This window comes from Ranitomeya variabilis, chromosome 1 (assembly GCF_051348905.1).
Source record: "Ranitomeya variabilis isolate aRanVar5 chromosome 1, aRanVar5.hap1, whole genome shotgun sequence".
Taxonomy (NCBI): domain Eukaryota; kingdom Metazoa; phylum Chordata; class Amphibia; order Anura; family Dendrobatidae; genus Ranitomeya; species Ranitomeya variabilis.
In genome coordinates, this window is record NC_135232.1 from 1,003,649,545 (window position 1) to 1,003,677,354 (window position 27,810).

At 31.2% G+C, this 27,810-nt stretch overlaps 20 non-coding genes across 20 annotated transcripts; all 20 read right to left on the reverse strand.

Annotated features, from left to right (window-relative positions):
* Positions 1 to 1,270: 1,270 nt before the first annotated feature.
* On the reverse strand, positions 1,271 to 1,342 carry TRNAC-GCA (transfer RNA cysteine (anticodon GCA)). The gene has a single exon. It is a non-coding gene; the product is annotated as a tRNA-Cys (tRNA).
* A 1,454-nt stretch (positions 1,343 to 2,796) lies between these two features.
* Positions 2,797 to 2,868, reverse strand: TRNAC-GCA (transfer RNA cysteine (anticodon GCA)). The gene has a single exon. It is a non-coding gene; the product is annotated as a tRNA-Cys (tRNA).
* Positions 2,869 to 3,814: 946 nt separating this feature from the next.
* On the reverse strand, positions 3,815 to 3,886 carry TRNAC-GCA (transfer RNA cysteine (anticodon GCA)). Its single transcript has one exon. It is a non-coding gene; the product is annotated as a tRNA-Cys (tRNA).
* Positions 3,887 to 4,831: 945 nt separating this feature from the next.
* TRNAC-GCA (transfer RNA cysteine (anticodon GCA)) lies at positions 4,832 to 4,903 on the reverse strand. Its single transcript has one exon. It is a non-coding gene; the product is annotated as a tRNA-Cys (tRNA).
* A 950-nt stretch (positions 4,904 to 5,853) lies between these two features.
* TRNAC-GCA (transfer RNA cysteine (anticodon GCA)) lies at positions 5,854 to 5,925 on the reverse strand. The gene has a single exon. It is a non-coding gene; the product is annotated as a tRNA-Cys (tRNA).
* Positions 5,926 to 7,379: 1,454 nt separating this feature from the next.
* Positions 7,380 to 7,451, reverse strand: TRNAC-GCA (transfer RNA cysteine (anticodon GCA)). The gene has a single exon. It is a non-coding gene; the product is annotated as a tRNA-Cys (tRNA).
* Positions 7,452 to 8,397: 946 nt separating this feature from the next.
* TRNAC-GCA (transfer RNA cysteine (anticodon GCA)) lies at positions 8,398 to 8,469 on the reverse strand. The gene has a single exon. It is a non-coding gene; the product is annotated as a tRNA-Cys (tRNA).
* A 945-nt stretch (positions 8,470 to 9,414) lies between these two features.
* Positions 9,415 to 9,486, reverse strand: TRNAC-GCA (transfer RNA cysteine (anticodon GCA)). The gene has a single exon. It is a non-coding gene; the product is annotated as a tRNA-Cys (tRNA).
* A 951-nt stretch (positions 9,487 to 10,437) lies between these two features.
* TRNAC-GCA (transfer RNA cysteine (anticodon GCA)) lies at positions 10,438 to 10,509 on the reverse strand. Its single transcript has one exon. It is a non-coding gene; the product is annotated as a tRNA-Cys (tRNA).
* A 1,977-nt stretch (positions 10,510 to 12,486) lies between these two features.
* On the reverse strand, positions 12,487 to 12,558 carry TRNAC-GCA (transfer RNA cysteine (anticodon GCA)). Its single transcript has one exon. It is a non-coding gene; the product is annotated as a tRNA-Cys (tRNA).
* Positions 12,559 to 14,022: 1,464 nt separating this feature from the next.
* Positions 14,023 to 14,094, reverse strand: TRNAR-GCG (transfer RNA arginine (anticodon GCG)). The gene has a single exon. It is a non-coding gene; the product is annotated as a tRNA-Arg (tRNA).
* A 443-nt stretch (positions 14,095 to 14,537) lies between these two features.
* Positions 14,538 to 14,609, reverse strand: TRNAC-GCA (transfer RNA cysteine (anticodon GCA)). Its single transcript has one exon. It is a non-coding gene; the product is annotated as a tRNA-Cys (tRNA).
* Positions 14,610 to 15,054: 445 nt separating this feature from the next.
* TRNAC-GCA (transfer RNA cysteine (anticodon GCA)) lies at positions 15,055 to 15,126 on the reverse strand. The gene has a single exon. It is a non-coding gene; the product is annotated as a tRNA-Cys (tRNA).
* Positions 15,127 to 17,105: 1,979 nt separating this feature from the next.
* On the reverse strand, positions 17,106 to 17,177 carry TRNAF-AAA (transfer RNA phenylalanine (anticodon AAA)). Its single transcript has one exon. It is a non-coding gene; the product is annotated as a tRNA-Phe (tRNA).
* Positions 17,178 to 20,173: 2,996 nt separating this feature from the next.
* TRNAC-GCA (transfer RNA cysteine (anticodon GCA)) lies at positions 20,174 to 20,245 on the reverse strand. Its single transcript has one exon. It is a non-coding gene; the product is annotated as a tRNA-Cys (tRNA).
* A 1,962-nt stretch (positions 20,246 to 22,207) lies between these two features.
* TRNAC-GCA (transfer RNA cysteine (anticodon GCA)) lies at positions 22,208 to 22,279 on the reverse strand. The gene has a single exon. It is a non-coding gene; the product is annotated as a tRNA-Cys (tRNA).
* Positions 22,280 to 24,257: 1,978 nt separating this feature from the next.
* Positions 24,258 to 24,329, reverse strand: TRNAC-GCA (transfer RNA cysteine (anticodon GCA)). Its single transcript has one exon. It is a non-coding gene; the product is annotated as a tRNA-Cys (tRNA).
* A 445-nt stretch (positions 24,330 to 24,774) lies between these two features.
* On the reverse strand, positions 24,775 to 24,846 carry TRNAC-GCA (transfer RNA cysteine (anticodon GCA)). The gene has a single exon. It is a non-coding gene; the product is annotated as a tRNA-Cys (tRNA).
* Positions 24,847 to 25,298: 452 nt separating this feature from the next.
* TRNAC-GCA (transfer RNA cysteine (anticodon GCA)) lies at positions 25,299 to 25,370 on the reverse strand. The gene has a single exon. It is a non-coding gene; the product is annotated as a tRNA-Cys (tRNA).
* A 1,460-nt stretch (positions 25,371 to 26,830) lies between these two features.
* On the reverse strand, positions 26,831 to 26,902 carry TRNAC-GCA (transfer RNA cysteine (anticodon GCA)). The gene has a single exon. It is a non-coding gene; the product is annotated as a tRNA-Cys (tRNA).
* Positions 26,903 to 27,810: the final 908 nt, after the last annotated feature.

Consider the following 27,810-nt stretch of genomic DNA (forward strand, 5'->3'; position numbering starts at 1 on the left):
GATTAGAGTCTTCCAATGTGCCATATGTATCTTTTGTCGATTTCTTTTCAGATAAAATTTCTCAAGCATTTTCCAACATTTTTAAATTGTTTTCATATTAAGAAGGCACATCAACATGAACTTTTTGCTACATTTCTGTAATAGTATTCACATTAAGAAAGTACATAAACATGAATTCAACTTCATATGATTCTAAAATTTCCATGAACATATAGGTAAAAAAGCATGTTTAATCTGTTGAAAATGTATCTGGAGGGGGCACTCGGAGTTGAACCAAGGACCTCTTGATCTGCACTCAAATGCTCTACCACTGAGCTATACCCCCTACATTTGGAAAACACACCCTCTTTTTTTTTTTTTTACGTAAAAACTGAAATATTTTTGCGCAGTTTATATCATGGTGACTTTTTTTATGATAATGTGCATTTTACTTTGCTAAACAGATTTCATTAATTCAAAAAGTACAAAGAAACACTAAGGTACTTTTATTTTACAACTCATTTCTGGGGATTAGAGTCTTCCAATGTGCCATATGTATCTTTTGTCGATTTCTTTTCAGACAAAATTTCTCAAGCATTTTCCAACATTTTTAAATTGTTTTCATATTAAGAAGGCACATCAACATGAACTTTTTGCTACATTTCTGAAATAGTATTCACATTAAGAAAGTACATAAACATGAATTCAACTTCATATGGTTCTAAAATTTCCATGAACATATAGGTAAAAAAGCATGTTTAATCTGTTGAAAAAGTATCTGGAGGGGGCACTCGGAGTTGAGCCAAGGACCTCTTGATCTGCAGTCAAATGCTCTACCACTGAGCTATACCCCCTACATTTGGAAAACACACCCTCTTTTTTTTTTTTTTTTACGTAAAAACTGAAATATTTTTGCGCAGTTTATATCATGGTGACTTTTTTATGATAATGTGCATTTTACTTTGCTAAACAGATTTCATTAATTCAAAAAGTACAAAGAAACACTAAGGTACTGTTATTTTACAACTCATTTCTGGGGATTAGAGTCTTCCAATGTGCCATATGTATCTTTTGTCGATTTCTTTTCAGACAAAATTTCTCAAGCATTTTCCAACATTTTTAAATTGTTTTCATATTAAGAAGGCACATCAACATGAACTTTTTGCTACATTTCTGAAATAGTATTCACATTAAGAAAGTACATAAACATGAATTCAACTTCATATGGTTCTAAAATTTCCATGAACATATAGGTAAAAAAGCATGTTTAATCTGTTGAAAAAGCATCTGGAGGGGGCACTCGGAGTTGAACCAAGGACCTCTTGATCTGCAGTCAAATGCTCTACCACTGAGCTATACCCCCTACGTTTGGAAAGCACACCCTCTTTTTTTTTTTTTTTTACGTAAAAACTGAAATATTTTTGCGCAGTTTATATCGTGGTGACTTTTTTTTAAGATAATGTGCATTTTACTTTGCTAAACAGATTTCATTAATTCAAAAAGTACAAAGAAACACTAAGGTATTTTTATTTTACAAGTCATTTCTGGGGATTAGAGTCTTCCAATGTGCCATATGTATCTTTTGTCGATTTCTTTTCAGACAAAATTTCTCAAGCATTTTCCAACATTTTTAAATTGTTTTCATATTAAGAAGGCACATCAACATGAACTTTTGTCTACATTTCTGAAATAGTATTCACATTAAGAAAGTACATAAACATGAATTCAACTTCATATAGTTCTAAAATTTCCATGAACATATAGGTAAAAAAGCATGTTTAATCTGTTGAAAAAGTATCTGGAGGGGGTACTCGGAGTTGAACCAAAGACCTCTTGATCTGCAGTCAAATGCTCTACCACTGAGCTATACCCCTCACATTTGGAAAACACACCCTCTTTTTTTTTTTTAACGTAAAAACTGAAATATTTTTGCACAGTTTATATCGTGGTGACTTTTTTTATGATAATGTGCATTTTACTTTGCTTAAGAGATTTCATTAATTCAAAAAGTACAAAGAAACACTAAGGTATTTTTATTTTACAACTCATTTCTGGGGATTAGAGTCTTCCAATGTGCCATATGTATCTTTTGTCGATTTCTTTTCAGATAAAATTTCTCAAGCATTTTCCAACATTTTTAAATTGTTTTCATATTAAGAAGGCACATCAACATGAACTTTTTGCTACATTTCTGAAATAGTATTCACATTAAGAAAGTACATAAACATGAATTCAACTTCATATGATTCTAAAATTTCCATGAACATATAGGTAAAAAAGCATGTTTAATCTGTTGAAAATGTATCTGGAGGGGGCACTCGGAGTTGAACCAAGGACCTCTTGATCTGCACTCAAATGCTCTACCACTGAGCTATACCCCCTACATTTGGAAAACACACCCTCTTTTTTTTTTTTTTACGTAAAAACTGAAATATTTTTGCGCAGTTTATATCATGGTGACTTTTTTTATGATAATGTGCATTTTACTTTGCTAAACAGATTTCATTAATTCAAAAAGTACAAAGAAACACTAAGGTACTGTTATTTTACAACTCATTTCTGGGGATTAGAGTCTTCCAATGTGCCATATGTATCTTTTGTCGATTTCTTTTCAGACAAAATTTCTCAAGCATTTTCCAACATTTTTAAATTGTTTTCATATTAAGAAGGCACATCAACATGAACTTTTTGCTACATTTCTGAAATAGTATTCACATTAAGAAAGTACATAAACATGAATTCAACTTCATATGGTTCTAAAATTTCCATGAACATATAGGTAAAAAAGCATGTTTAATCTGTTGAAAAAGCATCTGGAGGGGGCACTCGGAGTTGAACCAAGGACCTCTTGATCTGCAGTCAAATGCTCTACCACTGAGCTATACCCCCTACATTTGGAAAACACACCCTTTTTTTTTGTTTTTTTTTTTAACTTAAAAACTGAAATATTTTTGCGCATTTTATATCATGGTGACTTTTTTTATGATAATGTGCATTTTACTTTGCTAAACAGATTTCATTAATTCAAAAAGTACAAAGAAACACTAAGGTACTTTTATTTTACAACTCATTTCTGGGGATTAGAGTCTTCCAATGTGCCATATGTATCTTTTGTCGATTTCTTTTCAGACAAAATTTCTCAAGCATTTTCCAACATTTTTAAATTGTTTTCATATTAAGAAGGCACATGAACTTTTTGCTACATTTCTGAAATAGTATTCACATTAAGAAAGTACATAAACATGAATTCAACTTCATATGGTTCTAAAATTTCCATGAACATATAGGTAAAAAAGCATGTTTAATCTGTTGAAAAAGTATCTGGAGGGGGCACTCGGAGTTGAGCCAAGGACCTCTTGATCTGCAGTCAAATGCTCTACCACTGAGCTATACCCCCTACATTTGGAAAACACACCCTCTTTTTTTTTTTTTTTTTACGTAAAAACTAAAATATTTTTGCGCAGTTTATATCATGGTGACTTTTTTATGATAATGTGCATTTTACTTTGCTAAACAGATTTCATTAATTCAAAAAGTACAAAGAAACACTAAGGTACTGTTATTTTACAACTCATTTCTGGGGATTAGAGTCTTCCAATGTGCCATATGTATCTTTTGTCGATTTCTTTTCAGACAAAATTTCTCAAGCATTTTCCAACATTTTTAAATTGTTTTCATATTAGGAAGGCACATCAACATGAACTTTTTGCTACATTTCTGAAATAGTATTCACATTAAGAAAGTACATAAACATGAATTCAACTTCATATGGTTCTAAAATTTCCATGAACATATAGGTAAAAAAGCATGTTTAATCTGTTGAAAAAGCATCTGGAGGGGGCACTCGGAGTTGAACCAAGGACCTCTTGATCTGCAGTCAAATGCTCTACCACTGAGCTATACCCCCTACATTTGGAAAACACACCCTTTTTTTTTGTTTTTTTTTTTAACTTAAAAACTGAAATATTTTTGCGCATTTTATATCATGGTGACTTTTTTTATGATAATGTGCATTTTACTTTGCTAAACAGATTTCATTAATTCAAAAAGTACAAAGAAACACTAAGGTACTTTTATTTTACAACTCATTTCTGGGGATTAGAGTCTTCCAATGTGCCATATGTATCTTTTGTCGATTTCTTTTCAGACAAAATTTCTCAAGCATTTTCCAACATTTTTAAATTGTTTTCATATTAAGAAGGCACATGAACTTTTTGCTACATTTCTGAAATAGTATTCACATTAAGAAAGTACATAAACATGAATTCAACTTCATATGGTTCTAAAATTTCCATGAACATATAGGTAAAAAAGCATGTTTAATCTGTTGAAAAAGTATCTGGAGGGGGCACTCGGAGTTGAGCCAAGGACCTCTTGATCTGCAGTCAAATGCTCTACCACTGAGCTATACCCCCTACATTTGGAAAACACACCCTCTTTTTTTTTTTTTTTTACGTAAAAACTAAAATATTTTTGCGCAGTTTATATCATGGTGACTTTTTTATGATAATGTGCATTTTACTTTGCTAAACAGATTTCATTAATTCAAAAAGTACAAAGAAACACTAAGGTACTGTTATTTTACAACTCATTTCTGGGGATTAGAGTCTTCCAATGTGCCATATGTATCTTTTGTCGATTTCTTTTCAGACAAAATTTCTCAAGCATTTTCCAACATTTTTAAATTGTTTTCATATTAGGAAGGCACATCAACATGAACTTTTTGCTACATTTCTGAAATAGTATTCACATTAAGAAAGTACATAAACATGAATTCAACTTCATATGGTTCTAAAATTTCCATGAACATATAGGTAAAAAAGCATGTTTAATCTGTTGAAAAAGCATCTGGAGGGGGCACTCGGAGTTGAACCAAGGACCTCTTGATCTGCAGTCAAATGCTCTACCACTGAGCTATACCCCCTACATTTGGAAAACACACCCTTTTTTTTTTTTTTTTTTTTAACTTAAAAATTGAAATATTTTTGCGCATTTTATATCATGGTGACTTTTTTTATGATAATGTGCATTTTACTTTGCTAAACAGATTTCATTAATTCAAAAAGTACAAAGAAACACTAAGGTACTTTTATTTTACAACTCATTTCTGGGGATTAGAGTCTTCCAATGTGCCATATGTATCTTTTGTCGATTTCTTTTCAGACAAAATTTCTCAAGCATTTTCCAACATTTTTAAATTGTTTTCATATTAAGAAGGCACATCAACATGAACTTTTTGCTACATTTCTGAAATAGTATTCACATTAAGAAAGTACATAAACATGAATTCAACTTCATATGGTTCTAAAATTTCCATGAACATATAGGTAAAAAAGCATGTTTAATCTGTTGAAAAAGTATCTGGAGGGGGCACTCGGAGTTGAGCCAAGGACCTCTTGATCTGCAGTCAAATGCTCTACCACTGAGCTATACCCCCTACATTTGGAAAACACACCCTCTTTTTTTTTTTTTTTTACGTAAAAACTGAAATATTTTTGCGCAGTTTATATCATGGTGACTTTTTTATGATAATGTGCATTTTACTTTGCTAAACAGATTTCATTAATTCAAAAAGTACAAAGAAACACTAAGGTACTGTTATTTTACAACTCATTTCTGGGGATTAGAGTCTTCCAATGTGCCATATGTATCTTTTGTCGATTTCTTTTCAGACAAAATTTCTCAAGCATTTTCCAACATTTTTAAATTGTTTTCATATTAAGAAGGCACATCAACATGAACTTTTTGCTACATTTCTGAAATAGTATTCACATTAAGAAAGTACATAAACATGAATTCAACTTCATATGGTTCTAAAATTTCCATGAACATATAGGTAAAAAAGCATGTTTAATCTGTTGAAAAAGCATCTGGAGGGGGCACTCGGAGTTGAACCAAGGACCTCTTGATCTGCAGTCAAATGCTCTACCACTGAGCTATACCCCCTACGTTTGGAAAGCACACCCTCTTTTTTTTTTTTTTTTACGTAAAAACTGAAATATTTTTGCGCAGTTTATATCGTGGTGACTTTTTTTTAAGATAATGTGCATTTTACTTTGCTAAACAGATTTCATTAATTCAAAAAGTACAAAGAAACACTAAGGTATTTTTATTTTACAAGTCATTTCTGGGGATTAGAGTCTTCCAATGTGCCATATGTATCTTTTGTCGATTTCTTTTCAGACAAAATTTCTCAAGCATTTTCCAACATTTTTAAATTGTTTTCATATTAAGAAGGCACATCAACATGAACTTTTGTCTACATTTCTGAAATAGTATTCACATTAAGAAAGTACATAAACATGAATTCAACTTCATATAGTTCTAAAATTTCCATGAACATATAGGTAAAAAAGCATGTTTAATCTGTTGAAAAAGTATCTGGAGGGGGTACTCGGAGTTGAACCAAAGACCTCTTGATCTGCAGTCAAATGCTCTACCACTGAGCTATACCCCTCACATTTGGAAAACACACCCTCTTTTTTTTTTTTAACGTAAAAACTGAAATATTTTTGCACAGTTTATATCGTGGTGACTTTTTTTATGATAATGTGCATTTTACTTTGCTTAAGAGATTTCATTAATTCAAAAAGTACAAAGAAACACTAAGGTATTTTTATTTTACAACTCATTTCTGGGGATTAGAGTCTTCCAATGTGCCATATGTATCTTTTGTCGATTTCTTTTCAGATAAAATTTCTCAAGCATTTTCCAACATTTTTAAATTGTTTTCATATTAAGAAGGCACATCAACATGAACTTTTTGCTACATTTCTGAAATAGTATTCACATTAAGAAAGTACATAAACATGAATTCAACTTCATATGATTCTAAAATTTCCATGAACATATAGGTAAAAAAGCATGTTTAATCTGTTGAAAATGTATCTGGAGGGGGCACTCGGAGTTGAACCAAGGACCTCTTGATCTGCACTCAAATGCTCTACCACTGAGCTATACCCCCTACATTTGGAAAACACACCCTCTTTTTTTTTTTTTTACGTAAAAACTGAAATATTTTTGCGCAGTTTATATCATGGTGACTTTTTTTATGATAATGTGCATTTTACTTTGCTAAACAGATTTCATTAATTCAAAAAGTACAAAGAAACACTAAGGTACTGTTATTTTACAACTCATTTCTGGGGATTAGAGTCTTCCAATGTGCCATATGTATCTTTTGTCGATTTCTTTTCAGACAAAATTTCTCAAGCATTTTCCAACATTTTTAAATTGTTTTCATATTAAGAAGGCACATCAACATGAACTTTTTGCTACATTTCTGAAATAGTATTCACATTAAGAAAGTACATAAACATGAATTCAACTTCATATGGTTCTAAAATTTCCATGAACATATAGGTAAAAAAGCATGTTTAATCTGTTGAAAAAGCATCTGGAGGGGGCACTCGGAGTTGAACCAAGGACCTCTTGATCTGCAGTCAAATGCTCTACCACTGAGCTATACCCCCTACATTTGGAAAACACACCCTTTTTTTTTGTTTTTTTTTTTAACTTAAAAACTGAAATATTTTTGCGCATTTTATATCATGGTGACTTTTTTTATGATAATGTGCATTTTACTTTGCTAAACAGATTTCATTAATTCAAAAAGTACAAAGAAACACTAAGGTACTTTTATTTTACAACTCATTTCTGGGGATTAGAGTCTTCCAATGTGCCATATGTATCTTTTGTCGATTTCTTTTCAGACAAAATTTCTCAAGCATTTTCCAACATTTTTAAATTGTTTTCATATTAAGAAGGCACATGAACTTTTTGCTACATTTCTGAAATAGTATTCACATTAAGAAAGTACATAAACATGAATTCAACTTCATATGGTTCTAAAATTTCCATGAACATATAGGTAAAAAAGCATGTTTAATCTGTTGAAAAAGTATCTGGAGGGGGCACTCGGAGTTGAGCCAAGGACCTCTTGATCTGCAGTCAAATGCTCTACCACTGAGCTATACCCCCTACATTTGGAAAACACACCCTCTTTTTTTTTTTTTTTTTACGTAAAAACTAAAATATTTTTGCGCAGTTTATATCATGGTGACTTTTTTATGATAATGTGCATTTTACTTTGCTAAACAGATTTCATTAATTCAAAAAGTACAAAGAAACACTAAGGTACTGTTATTTTACAACTCATTTCTGGGGATTAGAGTCTTCCAATGTGCCATATGTATCTTTTGTCGATTTCTTTTCAGACAAAATTTCTCAAGCATTTTCCAACATTTTTAAATTGTTTTCATATTAGGAAGGCACATCAACATGAACTTTTTGCTACATTTCTGAAATAGTATTCACATTAAGAAAGTACATAAACATGAATTCAACTTCATATGGTTCTAAAATTTCCATGAACATATAGGTAAAAAAGCATGTTTAATCTGTTGAAAAAGCATCTGGAGGGGGCACTCGGAGTTGAACCAAGGACCTCTTGATCTGCAGTCAAATGCTCTACCACTGAGCTATACCCCCTACATTTGGAAAACACACCCTTTTTTTTTGTTTTTTTTTTTAACTTAAAAACTGAAATATTTTTGCGCATTTTATATCATGGTGACTTTTTTTATGATAATGTGCATTTTACTTTGCTAAACAGATTTCATTAATTCAAAAAGTACAAAGAAACACTAAGGTACTTTTATTTTACAACTCATTTCTGGGGATTAGAGTCTTCCAATGTGCCATATGTATCTTTTGTCGATTTCTTTTCAGACAAAATTTCTCAAGCATTTTCCAACATTTTTAAATTGTTTTCATATTAAGAAGGCACATGAACTTTTTGCTACATTTCTGAAATAGTATTCACATTAAGAAAGTACATAAACATGAATTCAACTTCATATGGTTCTAAAATTTCCATGAACATATAGGTAAAAAAGCATGTTTAATCTGTTGAAAAAGTATCTGGAGGGGGCACTCGGAGTTGAGCCAAGGACCTCTTGATCTGCAGTCAAATGCTCTACCACTGAGCTATACCCCCTACATTTGGAAAACACACCCTCTTTTTTTTTTTTTTTTACGTAAAAACTAAAATATTTTTGCGCAGTTTATATCATGGTGACTTTTTTATGATAATGTGCATTTTACTTTGCTAAACAGATTTCATTAATTCAAAAAGTACAAAGAAACACTAAGGTACTGTTATTTTACAACTCATTTCTGGGGATTAGAGTCTTCCAATGTGCCATATGTATCTTTTGTCGATTTCTTTTCAGACAAAATTTCTCAAGCATTTTCCAACATTTTTAAATTGTTTTCATATTAGGAAGGCACATCAACATGAACTTTTTGCTACATTTCTGAAATAGTATTCACATTAAGAAAGTACATAAACATGAATTCAACTTCATATGGTTCTAAAATTTCCATGAACATATAGGTAAAAAAGCATGTTTAATCTGTTGAAAAAGCATCTGGAGGGGGCACTCGGAGTTGAACCAAGGACCTCTTGATCTGCAGTCAAATGCTCTACCACTGAGCTATACCCCCTACATTTGGAAAACACACCCTTTTTTTTTTTTTTTTTTTTAACTTAAAAATTGAAATATTTTTGCGCATTTTATATCATGGTGACTTTTTTTATGATAATGTGCATTTTACTTTGCTAAACAGATTTCATTAATTCAAAAAGTACAAAGAAACACTAAGGTACTTTTATTTTACAACTCATTTCTGGGGATTAGAGTCTTCCAATGTGCCATATGTATCTTTTGTCGATTTCTTTTCAGACAAAATTTCTCAAGCATTTTCCAACATTTTTAAATTGTTTTCATATTAAGAAGGCACATCAACATGAACTTTTTGCTACATTTCTGAAATAGTATTCACATTAAGAAAGTACATAAACATGAATTCAACTTCATATGGTTCTAAAATTTCCATGAACATATAGGTAAAAAAGCATGTTTAATCTGTTGAAAAAGTATCTGGAGGGGGCACTCGGAGTTGAGCCAAGGACCTCTTGATCTGCAGTCAAATGCTCTACCACTGAGCTATACCCCCTACATTTGGAAAACACACCCTCTTTTTTTTTTTTTTTTATACGTAAAAACTGAAATATTTTTGCGCAGTTTATATCATGGTGACTTTTTTATGATAATGTGCATTTTACTTTGCTAAACAGATTTCATTAATTCAAAAAGTACAAAGAAACACTAAGGTACAATTATTTTACAACTCATTTCTGGGGATTAGAGTCTTCCAATGTGCCATATGTATCTTTTGTCGATTTCTTTTCAGACAAAATTTCTCAAGCATTTTCCAACATTTTTAAATTGTTTTCATGTTAAGAAGGCACATCAACATGAACTTTTTGCTACATTTCTGAAATAGTATTCCCATTAAGAAAGTACATAAACATGAATTCAACTTCATATGGTTCTAAAATTTCCATGAACATATAGGTAAAAAGCATGTTTAATCTGTTGAAAAAGTATCTGGAGGGGGCACTCGGAGTTGAACCAAGGACCTCTTGATCTGCAGTCAAATGCTCTACCACTGAGCTATACCCCCTACATTTGGAAAGCACACCCTCTTTTTTTTTTTTTTTTTCTTTTACGTAAAAACTGAAATATTTTTGCGCAGTTTATATCGTGGTGACTTTTTTTTAAGATAATGTGCATTTTACTTTGCTAAACAGATTTCATTGATTCAAAAAGTACAAAGAAACACTAAGGTATTTTTATTTTACAAGTTATTTCTGGGGATTAGAGTCTTCCAATGTGCCATATGTATCTTTTGTCGATTTCTTTTCAGACAAAATTTCTCAAGCATTTTCCAACATTTTTAAATTGTTTTCATATTAAGAAGGCACATCAACATGAACTTTTGTCTACATTTCTGAAATAGTATTCACATTAAGAAAGTACATAAACATGAATTCAACTTCATATGGTTCTAAAATTTCCATGAACATATAGGTAAAAAAGCATGTTTAATCTGTTGAAAAAGTATCTGGAGGGGACACTCGGAGTTGAACCAAAGACCTCTTGATCTGCAGTCAAATGCTCTACCACCGAGCTATACCCCTCACATTTGGAAAACACACCCTCTTTTTTTTTTTTTTTTTTAACGTAAAAACTGAAATATTTTTGCACAGTTTATATCGTGGTGACTTTTTTTATGATAATGTGCATTTTACTTTGCTTAAGAGATTTCATTAATTCAAAAAGTACAAAGAAACACTAAGGTATTTTTATTTTACAACTCATTTCTGGGGATTAGAGTCTTCCAATGTGCCATATGTATCTTTTGTCGATTTCTTTTCAGATAAAATTTCTCAAGCATTTTCCAACATTTTTAAATTGTTTTCATATTAAGAAGGCACATCAACATGAACTTTTCGCTACATTTCTGAAATAGTATTCACATTAAGAAAGTACATAAACATGAATTCAACTTCATATGATTCTAAAATTTCCATGAACATATAGGTAAAAAAGCATGTTTAATCTGTTGAAAATGTATCTGGAGGGGGCACTCGGAGTTGAACCAAGGACCTCTTGATCTGCACTCAAATGCTCTACCACTGAGCTATACCCCCTACATTTGGAAAACACACCCTCTTTTTTTTTTTTTTACGTAAAAACTGAAATATTTTTGCGCAGTTTATATCATGGTGACTTTTTTTATGATAATGTGCATTTTACTTTGCTAAACAGATTTCATTAATTCAAAAAGTACAAAGAAACACTAAGGTACTATTATTTTACAACTCATTTCTGGGGATTAGAGTCTTCCAATGTGCCATATGTATCTTTTGTCGATTTCTTTTCAGACAAAATTTCTCAAGCATTTTCCAACATTTTTAAATTGTTTTCATATTAAGAAGACACATCAACATGAACTTTTTGCTACATTTCTGAAATAGTATTCACATTAAGAAAGTATATAAACATGAATTCAACTTCATATGGTTCTAAAATTTCCATGAACATATAGGTAAAAAGCATGTTTAATCTGTTGAAAAAGTATCTGGAGGGGGCACTCGGAGTTGAACCAAGGATCTCTTGATCTGCAGTCAAATGCTCTACCACTGAGCTATACCCCCTACATTTGGAAAGCACACCCTCTTTTTTTTTTTTTTTTTACGTAAAAACTGAAATATTTTTGCGCAGTTTATATCGTGGTGACTTTTTTTTAAGATAATGTGCATTTTACTTTGCTAAACAGATTTCATTAATTCAAAAAGTACAAAGAAACACTAAGGTACTATTATTTTACAACTCATTTCTGGGGGTTAGAGTCTTCCAATGTGCCATATGTATCTTTTGTCGATTTCTTTTCAGACAAAATTTCTCAAGCATTTTCCAACATTTTTAAATTGTTTTCATATTAAGAAGGCACATCAACATGAACTTTTTGCTACATTTCTGAAATAGTATTCACATTAAGAAAGTACATAAACATGAATTCAACTTCATATGGTTCTAAAATTTCCATGAACATATAGGTAAAAAAGCATGTTTAATCTGTTGAAAAAGTATCTGGAGGGGGCACTCGGAGTTGAACCAAGGACCTCTTGATCTGCAGTCAAATGCTCTACCACTGAGCTATACCCCCTACATTTGGAAAGCACACCCTCTTTTCTTTTTTTTTTTTTTACGTAAAAACTGAAATATTTTTGCGCAGTTTATATCGTGGTGACTTTTTTTTAAGATAATGTGCATTTTACTTTGCTAAACAGATTTCATTAATTCAAAAAGTACAAAGAAACACTAAGGTATTTTTATTTTACAAGTTATTTCTGGGGATTAGAGTCTTCCAATGTGCCATATGTATCTTTTGTCGATTTCTTTTCAGACAAAATTTCTCAAGCATTTTCCAACATTTTTAAATTGTTTTCATATTAAGAAGGCACATCAACATGAACTTTTGTCTACATTTCTGAAATAGTATTCACATTAAGAAAGTACATAAACATGAATTCAACTGCATATGGTTCTAAAATTTCCATGAACATATAGGTAAGAAAGCATGTTTAATCTGTTGAAAAAGTATCTGGAGGGGGCACTCGGAGTTGAACCAAAGACCTCTTGATCTGCAGTCAAATGCTCTACCACCGAGCTATACCCCTCACATTTGGAAAACACACCCTCTTTTTTTTTTTTTTTTTTTTAACGTAAAAACTGAAATATTTTTGCACAGTTTATATCGTGGTGACTTTTTTATGATAATGTGCATTTTACTTTGCTTAAGAGATTTCATTAATTCAAAAAGTACAAAGAAACACTAAGGTATTTTTATTTTACAACTCATTTCTGGGGATTAGAGTCTTCCAATGTGCCATATGTATCTTTTGTCGATTTCTTTTCAGATAAAATTTCTCAAGCATTTTCCAACATTTTTAAATTGTTTTCATATTAAGAAGGCACATCAACATGAACTTTTTGCTACATTTCTGAAATAGTATTCACATTAAGAAAGTACATAAACATGAATTCAACTTCATATGATTCTAAAATTTCCATGAACATATAGGTAAAAAAGCATGTTTAATCTGTTGAAAATGTGTCTGGAGGGGGCACTCGGAGTTGAACCAAAGACCTCTTGATCTGCACTCAAATGCTCTACCACTGAGCTATACCCCCTACATTTGGAAAACACACCCTCTTTTTTTTTTTTTTACGTAAAAACTGAAATATTTTTGCGCAGTTTATATCATGGTGACTTTTTTTATGATAATGTGCATTTTACTTTGCTAAACAGATTTCATTAATTCAAAAAGTACAAAGAAACACTAAGGTACTTTTATTTTACAACTCATTTCTGGGGATTAGAGTCTTCCAATGTGCCATATGTATCTTTTGTCGATTTCTTTTCAGACAAAATTTCTCAAGCATTTTCCAACATTTTTAAATTGTTTTCATATTAAGAAGGCACATCAACATGAACTTTTTGCTACATTTCTGAAATAGTATTCACATTAAGAAAGTATATAAACATGAATTCAACTTCATATGGTTCTAAAATTTCCATGCACATATAGGTAAAAAAGCATGTTTAATCTGTTGAAAAAGTATCTGGAGGGGGCACTCGGAGTTGAACCAAGGAACTCTTGATCCGCAGTCAAATGCTCTACCACTGAGCTATACCCCCTACATTTGGAAAGCGCACCCTCTTTTTTTTTTTTTTTTTTTTACGTAAAAACTGAAATATTTTTGCGCAGTTTATATCGTGGTGACTTTTTTTTATGATAGTGTGCATTTTACTTTGCTAAACAGATTTCATTAATTCAAAAAGTACAAAGAAACACTAAGGTATTTTTATTTTACAACTCATTTCTGGGGATTAGAGTGTTCCAATGTGCCATATGTATCTTTTGTCGATTTCTTTTCAGACAAAATTTCTCAAGCATTTTCCAACATTTTTAAATTGTTTTCATATTAAGAAGGCACATCAACATGAACTTTTTGCTACATTTCTGAAATAGTATTCACATTAAGAAAGTACATAAACATGAATTCAACTTCATATGGTTCTAAAATTTCCATGAACATATAGGTAAAAAAGCATGTTTAATCTGTTGAAAAAGCATCTAGAGGGGGCACTCGGAGTTGAACCAAGGACCTCTTGATCTGCAGTCAAATGCTCTACCACTGAGCTATACCCCCTACATTTGGAAAACACACCCTTTTCTTTTTTTTTTTTTTTTTTTAACTTAAAAACTGAAATATTTTTGCGCATTTTATATCATGGTGACTTTTTTTTATGATAATGTGCATTTTACTTTGCTAAACAGATTTCATTCATTCAAAAAGTACAAAGAAACACTAAGGTATTTTTATTTTACAAGTCATTTCTGGGGATTAGAGTCTTCCAATGTGCCATATGTATCTTTTGTCGATTTCTTTTCAGACAAAATTTCTCAAGCATTTCCCAACATTTTTAAATTGTTTTCATATTAAGAAGGCACATCAACATGAACTTTTTGCTACATTTCTGAAATAGTATTCACATTAAAAAGTACATAAACATGAATTCAACTTCATATGGTTCTAAAATTTCCATGAACATATAGGTAAAAAAGCATGTTTAATCTGTTGAAAAAGTATCTGGAGGGGGCACTCGGAGTTGAACCAAGGACCTCTTGATCTGCAGTCAAATGCTCTACCACTGAGCTATACCCCCTACATTTGGAAAGCACACCCTCTTTTTTTTTTTTTTTTTTTTTTTTTTACATAAAACCTGAAATATTTTTGCACAGTTTTATATCGTGGTGACTTTTTTTTACGATGATGTGCATTTTACTGTGCTAAACAGATTTCATTAATTCAAAAAGTACAAAGAAACACTAAGGTATTTTTATTTTACAAGTCATTTCTGGGGATTAGAGTCTTCCAATGTGCCATATGTATCTTTTGTTGATTTCTTTTCAGATAAAATTTCTCAAGCATTTTCCAACATTTTTAAATTGTTTTCATATTAAGAAGGCACATCAACATGAACTTTTTGCTACATTTCTGAAATAGTATTCACATTAAGAAAGTACATAAACATGAATTCAACTTCATATGATTCTAAAATTTCCATGAACATATAGGTAAAAAAGCATGTTTAATCTGTTGAAAAAGTATCTGGAGAGGGCACTCGGAGTTGAACCAAGGACCTCTTGATCTGCACTCAAATGCTCTACCACTGAGCTATACCCCCTACATTTGGAAAACACAACCTCTTTTTTTTTTTTTACGTAAAAACTGAAATATTTTTGCGCAGTTTATATCGTGGTGACTTTTTTTATGATAATGTGCATTTTACTTTGCTAAACAGATGTCATTAATTCAAAAAGTACAAAGAAACACTAAGGTATTTTTATTTTACAACTCATTTCTGGGGATTAGAGTCTTCCAATGTGCCATATGTATCTTTTGTCGATTTCTTTTCAGACAAAATTTCTCAAGCATTTTCCAACATTTTTAAATTGTTTTCATATTAAGAAGGCACATCAACATGAACTTTTTGCTACATTTCTGAAATAGTATTCACATTAAGAAAGTACATAAACATGAATTCAACTGCATATGGTTCTAAAATTTCCATGAACATATAGGTAAGAAAGCATGTTTAATCTGTTGAAAAAGTATCTGGAGGGGGCACTCGGAGTTGAACCAAAGACCTCTTGATCTGCAGTCAAATGCTCTACCACCGAGCTATACCCCTCACATTTGGAAAACACACCCTCTTTTTTTTTTTTTTTTTTTTAACGTAAAAACTGAAATATTTTTGCACAGTTTATATCGTGGTGACTTTTTTATGATAATGTGCATTTTACTTTGCTTAAGAGATTTCATTAATTCAAAAAGTACAAAGAAACACTAAGGTATTTTTATTTTACAACTCATTTCTGGGGATTAGAGTCTTCCAATGTGCCATATGTATCTTTTGTCGATTTCTTTTCAGATAAAATTTCTCAAGCATTTTCCAACATTTTTAAATTGTTTTCATATTAAGAAGGCACATCAACATGAACTTTTTGCTACATTTCTGAAATAGTATTCACATTAAGAAAGTACATAAACATGAATTCAACTTCATATGATTCTAAAATTTCCATGAACATATAGGTAAAAAAGCATGTTTAATCTGTTGAAAATGTGTCTGGAGGAGGCACTCGGAGTTGAACCAAAGACCTCTTGATCTGCACTCAAATGCTCTACCACTGAGCTATACCCCCTACATTTGGAAAACACACCCTCTTTTTTTTTTTTTTACGTAAAAACTGAAATATTTTTGCGCAGTTTATATCATGGTGACTTTTTTTATGATAATGTGCATTTTACTTTGCTAAACAGATTTCATTAATTCAAAAAGTACAAAGAAACACTAAGGTACTTTTATTTTACAACTCATTTCTGGGGATTAGAGTCTTCCAATGTGCCATATGTATCTTTTGTCGATTTCTTTTCAGACAAAATTTCTCAAGCATTTTCCAACATTTTTAAATTGTTTTCATATTAAGAAGGCACATCAACATGAACTTTTTGCTACATTTCTGAAATAGTATTCACATTAAGAAAGTATATAAACATGAATTCAACTTCATATGGTTCTAAAATTTCCATGAACATATAGGTAAAAAAGCATGTTTAATCTGTTGAAAAAGTATCTGGAGGGGGCACTCGGAGTTTAACCAAGGACCTCTTGATCTTTAGTCAAATGCTCTACCACTGAGCTATACCCCCTACATTTGGAAAGCGCACCCTCTTTTTTTTTTTTTTTTTTTTACGTAAAAACTGAAATATTTTTGCGCAGTTTATATCGTGGTGACTTTTTTTATGATAATGTGCATTTTACTTTGCTAAACAGATTTCATTAATTCAAAAAGTACAAAGAAACACTAAGGTACTTTTATTTTACAACTCATTTCTGGGGATTAGAGTCTTCCAATGTGCCATATGTATCTTTTGTCGATTTCTTTTCAGATAAAATTTCTCAAGCATTTTCCAACATTTTTAAATTGCTTTCATATTAAGAAGGCACATCAACATGAACTTTTTGCTACATTTCTGAAATAGTATTCACATTAAGAAAGTACATAAACATGAATTCAACTTCATATGATTCTAAAATTTCCATGAACATATAGGTAAAAAAGCATGTTTAATCTGTTGAAAAAGTATCTGGAGGGGGCACTCGGAGTTGAACCAAGGACCTCTTGATCTGCACTCAAATGCTCTACCACTGAGCTATACCCCCTACATTTGGAAAACACAACCTCTTTTTTTTTTTTTACGTAAAAACTGAAATATTTTTGCGCAGTTTATATCGTGGTGACTTTTTTTATGATAATGTGCATTTTACTTTGCTAAACAGATGTCATTAATTCAAAAAGTACAAAGAAACACTAAGGTATTTTTATTTTACAACTCATTTCTGGGGATTAGAGTCTTCCAATGTGCCATATGTATCTTTTGTCGATTTCTTTTCAGACAAAATTTCTCAAGCATTTTCCAACATTTTTAAATTGTTTTCATATTAAGAAGGCACATCAACATGAACTTTTTGCTACATTTCTGAAATAGTATTCACATTAAGAAAGTACATAAACATGAATTCAACTTCATATGGTTCTAAAATTTCCATGAACATATAGGTAAAAAAGCATGTTTAATCTGTTGAAAAAGCATCTGGAGGGGGCAATCGGAGTTGAACCAAAGACTTCTTGATCTGCAGTCAAATGCTCTACCACCGAGCTATACCCCTCACATTTGGAAAACACACCCTCTTTTTTTTTTTTTTTTTTTTTAACGTAAAAACTGAAATATTTTTGCACAGTTTATATCGTGGTGACTTTTTTTATGATAATGTGCATTTTACTTTGCTAAACAGATTTCATTAATTCAAAAAGTACAAAGAAACACTAAGGTATTTTTATTTTACAACTCATTTCTGGGGATTAGAGTCTTACAATGTGCCATATGTATCTTTTGTCGATTTCTTTTCAGATAAAATTTCTCAAGCATTTTCCAACATTTTTAAATTGTTTTCATATTAAGAAGGCACATCAACATGAACTTTTTGCTACATTTCTGAAATAGTATTCACATTAAGAAAGTACATAAACATGAATTCAACTTCATATGATTCTAAAATTTCCATGAACATACAGGTAAAAAAGCATGTTTAATCTGTTGAAAATGTATCTGGAGGGGGCACTCGGAGTTGAACCAAGGACCTCTTGATATGCACTCAAATGCTCTACCACTGAGCTATGCCCCCTACATTTGGAAAACACACCCTCTTTTTTTTTTTTTTACGTAAAAACTGAAATATTTTTGCGCAGTTTATATCGTGGTGACTTTTTTTTAAGATAATGTGCATTTTACTTTGCTAAACAGATTTCATTAATTCAAAAAGTACAAAGAAACACTAAGGTATTTTTATTTTACAAGTTATTTCTGGGGATTAGAGTCTTCCAATGTGCCATATGTATCTTTTGTCGATTTCTTTTCAGACAAAATTTCTCAAGCATTTTCCAACATTTTTAAATTGTTTTCATATTAAGAAGGCACATCAACATGAACTTTTGTCTACATTTCTGAAATAGTATTCACATTAAGAAAGTACATAAACATGAATTCAACTGCATATGGTTCTAAAATTTCCATGAACATATAGGTAAGAAAGCATGTTTAATCTGTTGAAAAAGTATCTGGAGGGGGCACTCGGAGTTGAACCAAAGACCTCTTGATCTGCAGTCAAATGCTCTACCACCGAGCTATACCCCTCACATTTGGAAAACACACCCTCTTTTTTTTTTTTTTTTTTTTAACGTAAAAACTGAAATATTTTTGCACAGTTTATATCGTGGTGACTTTTTTATGATAATGTGCATTTTACTTTGCTTAAGAGATTTCATTAATTCAAAAAGTACAAAGAAACACTAAGGTATTTTTATTTTACAACTCATTTCTGGGGATTAGAGTCTTCCAATGTGCCATATGTATCTTTTGTCGATTTCTTTTCAGATAAAATTTCTCAAGCATTTTCCAACATTTTTAAATTGTTTTCATATTAAGAAGGCACATCAACATGAACTTTTTGCTACATTTCTGAAATAGTATTCACATTAAGAAAGTACATAAACATGAATTCAACTTCATATGATTCTAAAATTTCCATGAACATATAGGTAAAAAAGCATGTTTAATCTGTTGAAAATGTGTCTGGAGGAGGCACTCGGAGTTGAACCAAAGACCTCTTGATCTGCACTCAAATGCTCTACCACTGAGCTATACCCCCTACATTTGGAAAACTTACCCTCTTTTTTTTTTTTTTACGTAAAAACTGAAATATTTTTGCGCAGTTTATATCATGGTGACTTTTTTTATGATAATGTGCATTTTACTTTGCTAAACAGATTTCATTAATTCAAAAAGTACAAAGAAACACTAAGGTACTTTTATTTTACAACTCATTTCTGGGGATTAGAGTCTTCCAATGTGCCATATGTATCTTTTGTCGATTTCTTTTCAGACAAAATTTCTCAAGCATTTTCCAACATTTTTAAATTGTTTTCATATTAAGAAGGCACATCAACATGAACTTTTTGCTACATTTCTGAAATAGTATTCACATTAAGAAAGTATATAAACATGAATTCAACTTCATATGGTTCTAAAATTTCCATGAACATATAGGTAAAAAAGCATGTTTAATCTGTTGAAAAAGTATCTGGAGGGGGCACTCGGAGTTGAACCAAGGACCTCTTGATCTGCAGTCAAATGCTCTACCACTGAGCTATACCCCCTACATTTGGAAAGCACACCCTCTTTTTTTTTTTTTTTTTTTTACGTAAAAACTGAAATATTTTTGCGCAGTTTATATCGTGGTGACTTTTTTTATGATAATGTGCATTTTACTTTGCTAAACAGATTTCATTAATTCAAAAAGTACAAAGAAACACTAAGGTACTTTTATTTTACAACTCATTTCTGGGGATTAGAGTCTTCCAATGTGCCATATGTATCTTTTGTCGATTTCTTTTCAGATAAAATTTCTCAAGCATTTTCCAACATTTTTAAATTGCTTTCATATTAAGAAGGCACATCAACATGAACTTTTTGCTACATTTCTGAAATAGTATTCACATTAAGAAAGTACATAAACATGAATTCAACTTCATATGATTCTAAAATTTCCATGAACATATAGGTAAAAAAGCATGTTTAATCTGTATCTGGAGGGGGCACTCGGAGTTGAACCAAGGACCTCTTGATCTGCACTCAAATGCTCTACCACTGAGCTATACCCCCTACATTTGGAAAACACACCCTCTTTTTTTTTTTACGTAAAAACTGAAATATTTTTGCGCAGCTTATATCATGGTGACTTTTTTATGATAATGTGCATTTTACTTTGCTAAACAGATTTCATTAGTTCAAAAAGTACAAAGAAACACTAAGGTACTTTTATATTACAACTCATTTCTGGGGATTAGAGTCTTCCAATGTGCCATATGTATCTTTTGTCGATTTCTTTTCAGACAAAATTTCTCAAGCATTTTCCAACATTTTTAAATTGTTTTCATATTAAGAAGGCACATCAACATGAACTTTTTGCTACATTTCTGAAATAGTATTCACATTAAGAAAGTACATAAACATGAATTCAACGTCATATGGTTCTAAAATTTCCATGAACATATAGGTAAAAAAGCATGTTTAATCTGTTGAAAAAGTAACTGGAGGGGGCACTCGGAGTTGAGCCAAGGACCTCTTGATCTGCAGTCAAGTGCTCTACCACTGAGCTATACCCCCTACATTTGGAAAAACACACCCTCTTTTTTCTTTTTTTTTTACGTAAAAACTGAAATATTTTTGCGCAGTTTATATCATGGTGACTTTTTTTTAAGATAATGTGCATTTTACTTTGCTAAACAGATTTCATTAATTCAAAAAGTACAAAGAAACACTAAGGTATTTTTATTTTACAAGTCATTTCTGGGGATTAGAGTCTTCCAATGTGCCATATGTATCTTTTGTCGATTTCTTTTCAGACAAAATTTCTCAAGCATTTTCCAACATTTTTAAATTGTTTTCATATTAAGAAGGCACATCAACATGAACTTTTGTCTACATTTCTGAAATAGTATTCACATTAAGAAAGTACATAAACATGAATTCAACTTCATATGGTTCTAAAATTTCCATGAACATATAGGTAAAAAAGCATGTTTAATCTGTTGAAAAAGTATCTGGAGGGGGCACTCGGAGTTGAACCAAAGACCTCTTGATCTGCAGTCAAATGCTCTACCACCGAGATATACCCCTCACATTTGGAAAACACACCCTCTTTTTTTTTTTTTTTTTTAACGTAAAAACTGAAATATTTTTGCACAGTTTATATCGTGGTGACTTTTTTTATGATAATGTGCATTTTACTTTGCTTAAGAGATTTCATTAATTCAAAAAGTACAAAGAAACACTAAGGTATTTTTATTTTACAACTCATTTCTGGGGATTAGAGTCTTCCAATGTGCCATATGTATCTTTTGTCGATTTCTTTTCAGATAAAATTTCTCAAGCATTTTCCAACATTTTTAAATTGTTTTCATATTAAGAAGGCACATCAACATGAACTTTTTGCTACATTTCTGAAATAGTATTCCCATTAAGAAAGTACATAAACATGAATTCAACTTCATATGGTTCTAAAATTTCCATGAACATATAGGTAAAAAGCATGTTTAATCTGTTGAAAAAGTATCTGGAGGGGGCACTCGGAGTTGAACCAAGGACCTCTTGATCTGCAGTCAAATGCTCTACCACTGAGCTATACCCCCTACATTTGGAAAGCACACCCTCTTTTCTTTTTTTTTTTTTTACGTAAAAACTGAAATATTTTTGCGCAGTTTATATCGTGGTGACTTTTTTTTAAGATAATGTGCATTTTACTTTGCTAAACAGATTTCATTAATTCAAAAAGTACAAAGAAACACTAAGGTATTTTTATTTTACAAGTTATTTCTGGGGATTAGAGTCTTCCAATGTGCCATATGTATCTTTTGTCGATTTCTTTTCAGACAAAATTTCTCAAGCATTTTCCAACATTTTTAAATTGTTTTCATATTAAGAAGGCACATCAACATGAACTTTTGTCTACATTTCTGAAATAGTATTCACATTAAGAAAGTACATAAACATGAATTCAACTGCATATGGTTCTAAAATTTCCATGAACATATAGGTAAGAAAGCATGTTTAATCTGTTGAAAAAGTATCTGGAGGGGGCACTCGGAGTTGAACCAAAGACCTCTTGATCTGCAGTCAAATGCTCTACCACCGAGCTATACCCCTCACATTTGGAAAACACACCCTCTTTTTTTTTTTTTTTTTTAACGTAAAAACTGAAATATTTTTGCACAGTTTATATCGTGGTGACTTTTTTATGATAATGTGCATTTTACTTTGCTTAAGAGATTTCATTAATTCAAAAAGTACAAAGAAACACTAAGGTATTTTTATTTTACAACTCATTTCTGGGGATTAGAGTCTTCCAATGTGCCATATGTATCTTTTGTCGATTTCTTTTCAGATAAAATTTCTCAAGCATTTTCCAACATTTTTAAATTGTTTTCATATTAAGAAGGCACATCAACATGAACTTTTTGCTACATTTCTGAAATAGTATTCACATTAAGAAAGTACATAAACATGAATTCAACTTCATATGATTCTAAAATTTCCATGAACATATAGGTAAAAAAGCATGTTTAATCTGTTGAAAATGTGTCTGGAGGGGGCACTCGGAGTTGAACCAAAGACCTCTTGATCTGCACTCAAATGCTCTCCCACTGAGCTATACCCCCTACATTTGGAAAACACACCCTCTTTTTTTTTTTTTTACGTAAAAACTGAAATATTTTTGCGCAGTTTATATCATGGTGACTTTTTTTATGATAATGTGCATTTTACTTTGCTAAACAGATTTCATTAGTTCAAAAAGTACAAAGAAACACTAAGGTACTTTTATTTTACAACTCATTTCTGGGGATTAGAGTCTTCCAATGTGCCATATGTATCTTTTGTCGATTTCTTTTCAGACAAAATTTCTCAAGCATTTTCCAACATTTTTAAATTGTTTTCATATTAAGAAGGCACATCAACATGAACTTTTTGCTACATTTCTGAAATAGTATTCACATTAAGAAAGTATATAAACATGAATTCAACTTCATATGGTTCTAAAATTTCCATGAACATATAGGTAAAAAAGCATGTTTAATCTGTTGAAAAAGTATCTGGAGGGGGCACTCGGAGTTGAACCAAGGAACTCTTGATCTGCAGTCAAATGCTCTACCACTGAGCTATACCCCCTACATTTGGAAAGCGCACCCTCTTTTTTTTTTTTTTTTTTTTTACGTAAAAACTGAAATATTTTTGCGCAGTTTATATCGTGGTGACTTTTTTTTATGATAGTGTGCATTTTACTTTGCTAAACAGATTTCATTAATTCAAAAAGTACAAAGAAACACTAAGGTATTTTTATTTTACAACTCATTTCTGGGGATTAGAGTGTTCCAATGTGCCATATGTATCTTTTGTCGATTTCTTTTCAGACAAAATTTCTCAAGCATTTTCCAACATTTTTAAATTGTTTTCATATTAAGAAGGCACATCAACATGAACTTTTTGCTACATTTCTGAAATAGTATTCACATTAAGAAAGTACATAAACATGAATTCAACTTCATATGGTTCTAAAATTTCCATGAACATATAGGTAAAAAAGCATGTTTAATCTGTTGAAAAAGCATCTAGAGGGGGCACTCGGAGTTGAACCAAGGACCTCTTGATCTGCAGTCAAATGCTCTACCACTGAGCTATACCCCCTACATTTGGAAAACACACCCTTTTCTTTTTTTTTTTTTTTTTTTAACTTAAAAACTGAAATATTTTTGCGCATTTTATATCATGGTGACTTTTTTTTATGATAATGTGCATTTTACTTTGCTAAACAGATTTCATTCATTCAAAAAGTACAAAGAAACACTAAGGTATTTTTATTTTACAAGTCATTTCTGGGGATTAGAGTCTTCCAATGTGCCATATGTATCTTTTGTCGATTTCTTTTCAGACAAAATTTCTCAAGCATTTCCCAACATTTTTAAATTGTTTTCATATTAAGAAGGCACATCAACATGAACTTTTTGCTACATTTCTGAAATAGTATTCACATTAAAAAGTACATAAACATGAATTCAACTTCATATGGTTCTAAAATTTCCATGAACATATAGGTAAAAAAGCATGTTTAATCTGTTGAAAAAGTATCTGGAGGGGGCACTCGGAGTTGAACCAAGGACCTCTTGATCTGCAGTCAAATGCTCTACCACTGAGCTATACCCCCTACATTTGGAAAGCACACCCTCTTTTTTTTTTTTTTTTTTTTTTTTTTTTACATAAAACCTGAAATATTTTTGCACAGTTTTATATCGTGGTGACTTTTTTTTACGATGATGTGCATTTTACTGTGCTAAACAGATTTCATTAATTCAAAAAGTACAAAGAAACACTAAGGTATTTTTATTTTACAAGTCATTTCTGGGGATTAGAGTCTTCCAATGTGCCATATGTATCTTTTGTTGATTTCTTTTCAGATAAAATTTCTCAAGCATTTTCCAACATTTTTAAATTGTTTTCATATTAAGAAGGCACATCAACATGAACTTTTTGCTACATTTCTGAAATAGTATTCACATTAAGAAAGTACATAAACATGAATTCAACTTCATATGATTCTAAAATTTCCATGAACATATAGGTAAAAAAGCATGTTTAATCTGTTGAAAAAGTATCTGGAGGGGGCACTCGGAGTTGAACCAAGGACCTCTTGATCTGCAGTCAAATGCTCTACCACTGAGCTATACCCCCTACATTTGGAAAACACACCCTCTTCTTTTTTTTTTATGTAAAAACTGAAATATTTTTGCGCAGTTTATATCGTGGTGACTTTTTTTATGATAATGTGCATTTTACTTTGCAAAACAGATTTCAATAATTCAAAAAGTACAAAGAAACACTAAGGTATTTTTATTTTACAACTCATTTCTGGGGATTAGAGTCTTCCAATGTGCCATATGTATCTTTTGTCGATTTCTTTTCAGACAAAATTTCTCAAGCATTTTCCAACATTTTTAAATTGTTTTCATATTAAGAAGGCACATCAACATGAACTTTTTGCTACATTTCTGAAATAGTATTCACATTAAGAAAGTACATAAACATGAATTCAACGTCATATGGTTCTAAAATTTCCATGAACATATAGGTAAAAAAGCATGTTTAATCTGTTGAAAAAGTAACTGGAGGGGGCACTCGGAGTTGAGCCAAGGACCTCTTGATCTGCAGTCAAGTGCTCTACCACTGAGCTATACCCCCTACATTTGGAAAAACACACCCTCTTTTTTCTTTTTTTTTTACGTAAAAACTGAAATATTTTTGCGCAGTTTATATCATGGTGACTTTTTTTTAAGATAATGTGCATTTTACTTTGCTAAACAGATTTCATTAATTCAAAAAGTACAAAGAAACACTAAGGTATTTTTATTTTACAAGTCATTTCTGGGGATTAGAGTCTTCCAATGTGCCATATGTATCTTTTGTCGATTTCTTTTCAGACAAAATTTCTCAAGCATTTTCCAACATTTTTAAATTGTTTTCATATTAAGAAGGCACATCAACATGAACTTTTGTCTACATTTCTGAAATAGTATTCACATTAAGAAAGTACATAAACATGAATTCAACTTCATATGGTTCTAAAATTTCCATGAACATATAGGTAAAAAAGCATGTTTAATCTGTTGAAAAAGTATCTGGAGGGGGCACTCGGAGTTGAACCAAAGACCTCTTGATCTGCAGTCAAATGCTCTACCACCGAGATATACCCCTCACATTTGGAAAACACACCCTCTTTTTTTTTTTTTTTTTTAACGTAAAAACTGAAATATTTTTGCACAGTTTATATCGTGGTGACTTTTTTTATGATAATGTGCATTTTACTTTGCTTAAGAGATTTCATTAATTCAAAAAGTACAAAGAAACACTAAGGTATTTTTATTTTACAACTCATTTCTGGGGATTAGAGTCTTCCAATGTGCCATATGTATCTTTTGTCGATTTCTTTTCAGATAAAATTTCTCAAGCATTTTCCAACATTTTTAAATTGTTTTCATATTAAGAAGGCACATCAACATGAACTTTTTGCTACATTTCTGAAATAGTATTCCCATTAAGAAAGTACATAAACATGAATTCAACTTCATATGGTTCTAAAATTTCCATGAACATATAGGTAAAAAGCATGTTTAATCTGTTGAAAAAGTATCTGGAGGGGGCACTCGGAGTTGAACCAAGGACCTCTTGATCTGCAGTCAAATGCTCTACCACTGAGCTATACCCCCTACATTTGGAAAGCACACCCTCTTTTCTTTTTTTTTTTTTTACGTAAAAACTGAAATATTTTTGCGCAGTTTATATCGTGGTGACTTTTTTTTAAGATAATGTGCATTTTACTTTGCTAAACAGATTTCATTAATTCAAAAAGTACAAAGAAACACTAAGGTATTTTTATTTTACAAGTTATTTCTGGGGATTAGAGTCTTCCAATGTGCCATATGTATCTTTTGTCGATTTCTTTTCAGACAAAATTTCTCAAGCATTTTCCAACATTTTTAAATTGTTTTCATATTAAGAAGGCACATCAACATGAACTTTTGTCTACATTTCTGAAATAGTATTCACATTAAGAAAGTACATAAACATGAATTCAACTGCATATGGTTCTAAAATTTCCATGAACATATAGGTAAGAAAGCATGTTTAATCTGTTGAAAAAGTATCTGGAGGGGGCACTCGGAGTTGAACCAAAGACCTCTTGATCTGCAGTCAAATGCTCTACCACCGAGCTATACCCCTCACATTTGGAAAACACACCCTCTTTTTTTTTTTTTTTTTTAACGTAAAAACTGAAATATTTTTGCACAGTTTATATCGTGGTGACTTTTTTATGATAATGTGCATTTTACTTTGCTTAAGAGATTTCATTAATTCAAAAAGTACAAAGAAACACTAAGGTATTTTTATTTTACAACTCATTTCTGGGGATTAGAGTCTTCCAATGTGCCATATGTATCTTTTGTCGATTTCTTTTCAGATAAAATTTCTCAAGCATTTTCCAACATTTTTAAATTGTTTTCATATTAAGAAGGCACATCAACATGAACTTTTTGCTACATTTCTGAAATAGTATTCACATTAAGAAAGTACATAAACATGAATTCAACTTCATATGATTCTAAAATTTCCATGA